The 6,000-nt window shown below is 61.1% G+C and overlaps 1 long non-coding RNA gene across 1 annotated transcript in view; it reads left to right on the top strand.

Annotated features, from left to right (window-relative positions):
* The window catches only part of LOC308524290, a 721,936-nt gene that overhangs the window by 233,314 nt on the left and 482,622 nt on the right, over positions 1-6,000 (top strand). The window lies entirely within an intron of this gene.

Below are 6,000 nucleotides of genomic sequence, written 5' to 3'. Positions count from 1 at the left end.
GAGCTCTCGGTGCGTGTCAGGGAAGTGCCAACAGGGGCAGGGCCCTCGCCGCCCGCCCTCCTGAGGGTCCTGGGTGGGTTACCCCCCAGGACAGGACGCAGCCCCGATGCCCTCTTCTTTCGGAGGCCGCCTTGCTGCGTGCGGTGCTCTGGCTCAGACCAAGGCCAGTGGCTGGGAAAAGCCGGGGGGAGGGGGCAGTGCCAGGGCAGGAGGAGGGCTGCTGCCTAAGTCTGGGGGAGGCTACGCTGCCACTTGTGCCCAGCGTGGGGACCCTTAGCCAGAGGTGAGGCATGCCAAGGCCGCTGTTTGGTGTTTGTGGGCCACGACACGATGTTAGGAAAGACCGCAGTGCAGGCAAGGCCTGTGGGACAGCCGCTGAAAAACGGGCCAGGCCTGCGAATAGGGTGCGGCCGGTCTCAGGGAAGCAGGGAGACCCAGATTTGGCACCTGCCTGCACTGTGTTGGGGAAGGCTGGGGGGGGGGGGGAGCTGTGGGGGGGAGGGCTGTGGGGGAGGGACTGTGTGGGGGAGGGCTGTGGGAGAGAGGCTTGTGTAGGGGAGGGCTGTATGGGGGAGGGCTGTGTGTGGGGGGGACTGTGGGGGGGAGGGCTGTGTGTGGGGGATATTGTGTGGGGGAGGGCTGTGTGGGGGAGGGCTGTGGGAGAGAGACTTGTGTATGGGAGGGCTGTGGGGGCGAGGGCTGTGGGGGGGAGGGCTGTGGGGGGGAGGGCTGTGTGTGGGGGGGACTGTGGGGGGGAGGGCTGTGTGTGGGGGGGACTGTGGGGGGGAGGGCTGTGTGTGGGGGGGACTGTGGGGGGGAGGGCTGTGTGTGGGGGGGAGGCCTGTGTGGGGGAGGGCTATGGGAGAGAGGCTTGTGTAGGGGAGGGCTGTGGGGGCGAGGGCTGTGTGTGGGAGGGACTGTGGGGGGAGGGCTGTGTGTGGGAGGGACTGTGGGGGGAGGGCTGTGTGTAGGGGAGGGCTGTATGGGGGAGGGCTGTGTGTGGGAGGGACTGTGGGGGGAGGGCTGTGTGTGGGAGGGACTGTGGGGGGAGGGCTGTGTGTGGGGGGACTGTGGGGGGGAGGGCTGTGTGTGGGAGGGACTGTGGGGGGGAGGGCTGTGTGTAGGGGAGGGCTGTATGGGGGAGGGCTGTGTGTGGGAGGGACTGTGGGGGGAGGGCTGTGTGTGGGAGGGACTGTGGGGGGAGGGCTGTGTGTGGGAGGGACTGTGGGGGGGAGGGCTGTGTGTGGGAGGGACTGTGGGGGGGAGGGCTGTGTGTAGGGGAGGGCTGTATGGGGGAGGGCTGTGTGTGGGAGGGACTGTGGGGGGAGGGCTGTGTGTGGGAGGGACTGTGGGGGGAGGGCTGTGTGTGGGAGGGACTGTGGGGGGGAGGGCTGTGTGTGGGAGGGACTGTGGGGGGGAGGGCTGTGTGTAGGGGAGGGCTGTATGGGGGAGGGCTGTGTGTGGGAGGGACTGTGGGGGGAGGGCTGTGTGTGGGAGGGACTGTGGGGGGAGGGCTGTGTGTGGGAGGGACTGTGGGGGGGAGGGCTGTGTGTGGGAGGGACTGTGGGGGGGAGGGCTGTGTGTAGGGGAGGGCTGTATGGGGGAGGGCTGTGTGTGGGAGGGGACTGTGGGGGGAGGGCTGTGTGTGGGAGGACTGTGGGGGGAGGGCTGTGTGTGGGAGGGACTGTGGGGGGGAGGGCTGTGTGGGGGAGGGCTGTGGGGGCGAGGGCTGTGTGTGGGAGGGACTGTGGGGGGAGGCTTGTGTAGGGGAGGGCTGTGGGGGCGAGGGCTGTGTGGGGAGGGCTGTGTGTGTGGGGGACTGTGGGGGGGGAGGGCTGTGTGTGTGGGGGAGGCCTGTGTGGGGGAGGGCTATGGGAGAGAGGCTTGTGTAGGGGAGGGCTGTGTGGGGAGGGCTGTGTGTGGGGAGGGAGAGGACTGTGTGGGAGGAGGCTCAGCAAAGGGAGGATGGTGCCAGGCAGCCTTCAGTCCTGCCTGCAGCCCTGGCCCTGAAGCCGGACGATTCTGTTTCTCTGCGGGGTCCCTGGCACCTCTGCAGGCTGTCTCCCCGGAGCTCAGGCGAGTGTGAGTGCGTGCGTCTGTGCAGAGAAGGCCTGGGTCTGGGCCTCACCTGGGAGGACTCCCCGCTGATCTCTTTTCTTTCTTTTCTTTGCACGGCTCTTTCAGCTTAGTGCATGGGAGAGGTGCACCATCCACGTGAAAGCAGACCCCACATGTTACATCACAAGCCCCACTGGCCTGGCTCAGCAGTTGAGCATCGACCTATGAAATAGGAGGTCACAGTTGGATTCCCAGTCAGGGCACATGCCCGGCTTCGGGCTCGATCCCCAGTGTGGGGCGTGCAGGAGGCAGCTGACCCATGACTCTCTCATCATGGATGCTTATCTCCCTCCCTCGCCCTTTCTCTCTGGAACCAATAAAAATATTTTTAAAAATAGAAGAGGTCCTCTGCTCCCAGCCCTCAGCACATGGGTAGGTGGCCTTGGGTCCTTCCTGCCAGTCTCTGCCATCGTCAGGGATTGTCTGCTTGTGGAGCCAGTGCCACTGGATTTGGGTTGGAGGGGCAGGCCCAGGGGATGGACTGAGTGTAGTTGGGCCCTGGATGGCACCCGGGCGGGGCTGAGTGAAGGGCCTGGGGCAGCTCTCAGCCATCGCCTTCCCGCGGATGGTGCTCAGTGCCAGCTCAGCCCTCACATCTGAGCAGACAGAATCCTTGCTCTTCGACGCGGCCAGCCACAGGCGGGTGGGTGTGAGGGCCCCGTCCGTCCTGGAAGAGCCGGGCTTCCTCTGAGAAGGTCTCTTCAGGCCTTGGGGTCCTCAGGAGCCCCTACCTCCCACCAGGCATTCGGAAGGCTCGGGTCCCCCAAGGGAGGAAGGGGTCAGGGGCCCTGCCCAGGAGGATCAAAGACCAGTCAACCAGCATTCAACCAAATACAGATCTGCTGAGTTGAACCCAAGTCCCCTCTGTTGGCTGGGGGACGCGTCTGTGCTGGGGAGTGAGCCCCACCCAGCCTGGCGGGAGGCCTCTCAGCAAGTCTCCGGCCCCTCCTCCTCCTCTCCGCAGCACAGCCCGCACAGAATGCCTCCTTCACTGTTGACTCCAGACTCAAATCACTGACTCCTGGTTTGTTTTCCCATGGGAGTGTGAGCTCTCCAACTCACTCATGCCGTGTGACCCGCCCCTGGTTAGGGCCTGGCACAGAGTGAGATGCTCGAGAAATCTGTGTCCATGAGTGAATCACAGCCGCACTGAGCGGTCTGAGCTGAACGCCTCAGAGCGGACAGACGGGTCCGGCGGAAGGAGCCCTCACCGACGGCCGGGTCGGAGGGGCGCCTGCGGGAGACGTAAGTCAGCCTTGGAGTCACTTGAACCCGGGCTCCTTGCTCGGGACAACTGAGGGTGGCACCCTCCAGAACCCACATGTTTTGTCTCCCTCCTACGATCTATCCATCTACCTCGGTTTCCCACCCACCACTCTTCTGTGATTGGCTGGCACTGGCCCCCAATAGCTCAGGAGAGCCAATCGGGTGCATCTCTTCCCCACACATCTTGCATTGGTAGCTGGAGATTGGTCATGGTAGGGGAAATGGGCACACTACCAACCAGCACTTTTTCACCCTGGAAGAGCCAGCTGCTAAACTGTTATCAGCACACCCACCGCCTTCTACCTATTCATCTTCATCCATCCTTTCTCTTCCTTTCTCATAACTCTCTCCTTCCCACCTATCTTCCTTTCTCTCTCTATTCCTGTCTTTTTCCTTCCTTTTTTCTCAGTTATTTTATCCAATTTGCAAACTATGTATTCATCCATCCAGCCATATTTTTGCCCACCCATCATTCTTCACATATATTACCCATCTATTTCCCCACTCAGATTCATCTAACTTTTATTTCTTCCATCCATCCATCCACCCACCCATCCATTCATCCATCCATCCATGCATGCATCCATACATCCACCCACCCACCCACCCACCCACCCATCCATCCACCCACCCACTCACTCATCCATTCATCCATGCATCTATCCATCCATCCATCCATCCATCCACCAACTCATCCATCCATCATCCACATACCCATCCATCCATCCATCTATGCATCCACCTACCCATCCATCTATCTATCCACTCATTCATTCATCCATACACTCATCCATCCATCCATCCATCCATCCACCTACCCATCCATCTATCTATCCACTCATTCATTCATCCATACACTCATCCATCCATCCATCCATCCATCCATCCATCCACCCACCCACCCACCTATCCATCCATCCATCTATCCATCCATCCACCAACTCATCCATCCACCCATCCATTCATCCATCCACTCACCCATCCATCCATCCACCAATGTTCTCTGAGCATCTACTCTGTGTCAGCTACTCCAAGGCTCAGACCCATCCCCCAGACTTGGGATGAAGGTGCATGAGCTCCAAGGACTAGCAGAGCCTCCTGGTGCAGCCCCAGGCTCAGCCCATGGATGGCAGATCCATACTAGAGCCCTTTGTTTTTCTCTTATGCTTCTTGGCTTCCCTGCTCTTTCCTCCTTACGTCTGTTCTCACAAGGTTGGGGAGACACTGTGAACAGAGGGGGCTCTCCCTCCTCACCTTTGGCAAGAGCCCCGTGGAATGGGGACTGAGTTTTTGAGGAAGGGCTCCCCACCCTCGAAGACCCCATGAGCTCTTAGCCAACTTCCTAGTAAGTTCAAACAAGAGGTGGCTCCCGTGGTGCCTGAGAACAGAGGGAACTCCCATTATGGAGCCAGGTCTACACCCCAACACCACTCCACACCTCCTAAAACTCCAGCTGGCTTGTGAAGCAAGCTTGTCTAGGCTCTTTTCCCAGGGATATTATTGCAAAGGATTAGCTGCTCAGCCTGGTGAGCCAGCGGGGCAGGACTCCTGAGCTTGACCTGGATTCAAGGGGAGGGAGGGAAACCCACTCTCCTGCATACACACCACCCAGAACATGCCACCCCAGCCGCACCCACCCTGTTCTGTTCCTCCAGCCCCACCCGGGAGAGGCACAGTTATGCACTCGCTGGGGAGGCTCCCAGGACCATGGCAGCGGGTCACAGCCCAGGTGGGGACCAGGTGGCCTGCCTGGCAGGTGCTCCTGCAGGTGGTCGGATGGAGGCCTCTGCGGGCGTAGGCTTCCTCGCGTCTGGTCCTGGGCTCTGTGCTGAGGGGCTATCACACCTGAACAGCCCCCTTCGGGAGTAACCTGAGGCCCACCTTCATGGCTTCTTTTAGGAGACCTGGCTCGGGGGGGGGGGGGCGCGGGGGACAGATGTTTTCTGAGTCACACAGCAAACCTGCTGTGGAGGCAGTGCGAGGGAAGTGTTCGGGCCCCAGGACCCAGCCCCCTGGCCTGGCATTGCTTGCATTCCCTGCATTACTGTGTCTGTCTTTTAGATCCAAGCAAGTTCTGGCCTGCTCTGCCAGGAACACCCGCAGGGTGTGTGCACCTGGTTAGGGCTGCCGGACGCACGGCGCTCTGAGGCCGCCTTGCACGGAGGGGCTCAGGTGGCGCTGGGGCCCTTAGCTGAGGAAAGACCTGTGCATCTCTAGGCCTTGGGCTCAGATGCCAGCTCTCCCAGGTGACTTAGGCCAGCGCGTTCTCTTCCTAGAGCTTCCGTTTCCTCGTCTGTTAGCGGGAGCATTGAGCAGGTTGCTGGATTGTAATGGAGGGAGGACAGTGCCTGGGCGTGGCCAGGTGAGTTGAATAATTGGCAGCCATTTCATTGCAAACGCCAAATCCCTGGCACCCACCCTTTCCCTTAAGACGAGGAGCAACTCCACCGTCCGCACAGGGACCTCCCCCTGAAGCCAGGCCCAGTCCACAGCCCTCTGTCCGTGGGCCTCAGCAGACACCTCGGGCTCTGCCCCAGGGGCCTCTCGGCTCAGCAAGCTGGCCCACCTGTGAGGACACGGCTCCCCTTTAAAAGGTGCATCAGAAGGAAGCAGCCC

This window comes from Myotis nattereri (genome assembly GCF_964212035.1).
Source record: "Myotis nattereri genome assembly, chromosome: 9".
NCBI classification, from domain to species: domain Eukaryota; kingdom Metazoa; phylum Chordata; class Mammalia; order Chiroptera; family Vespertilionidae; genus Myotis; species Myotis nattereri.
Note: the sequence above shows the minus strand (reverse complement) of the source record. Positions and strands in the feature narration are given on the sequence as shown.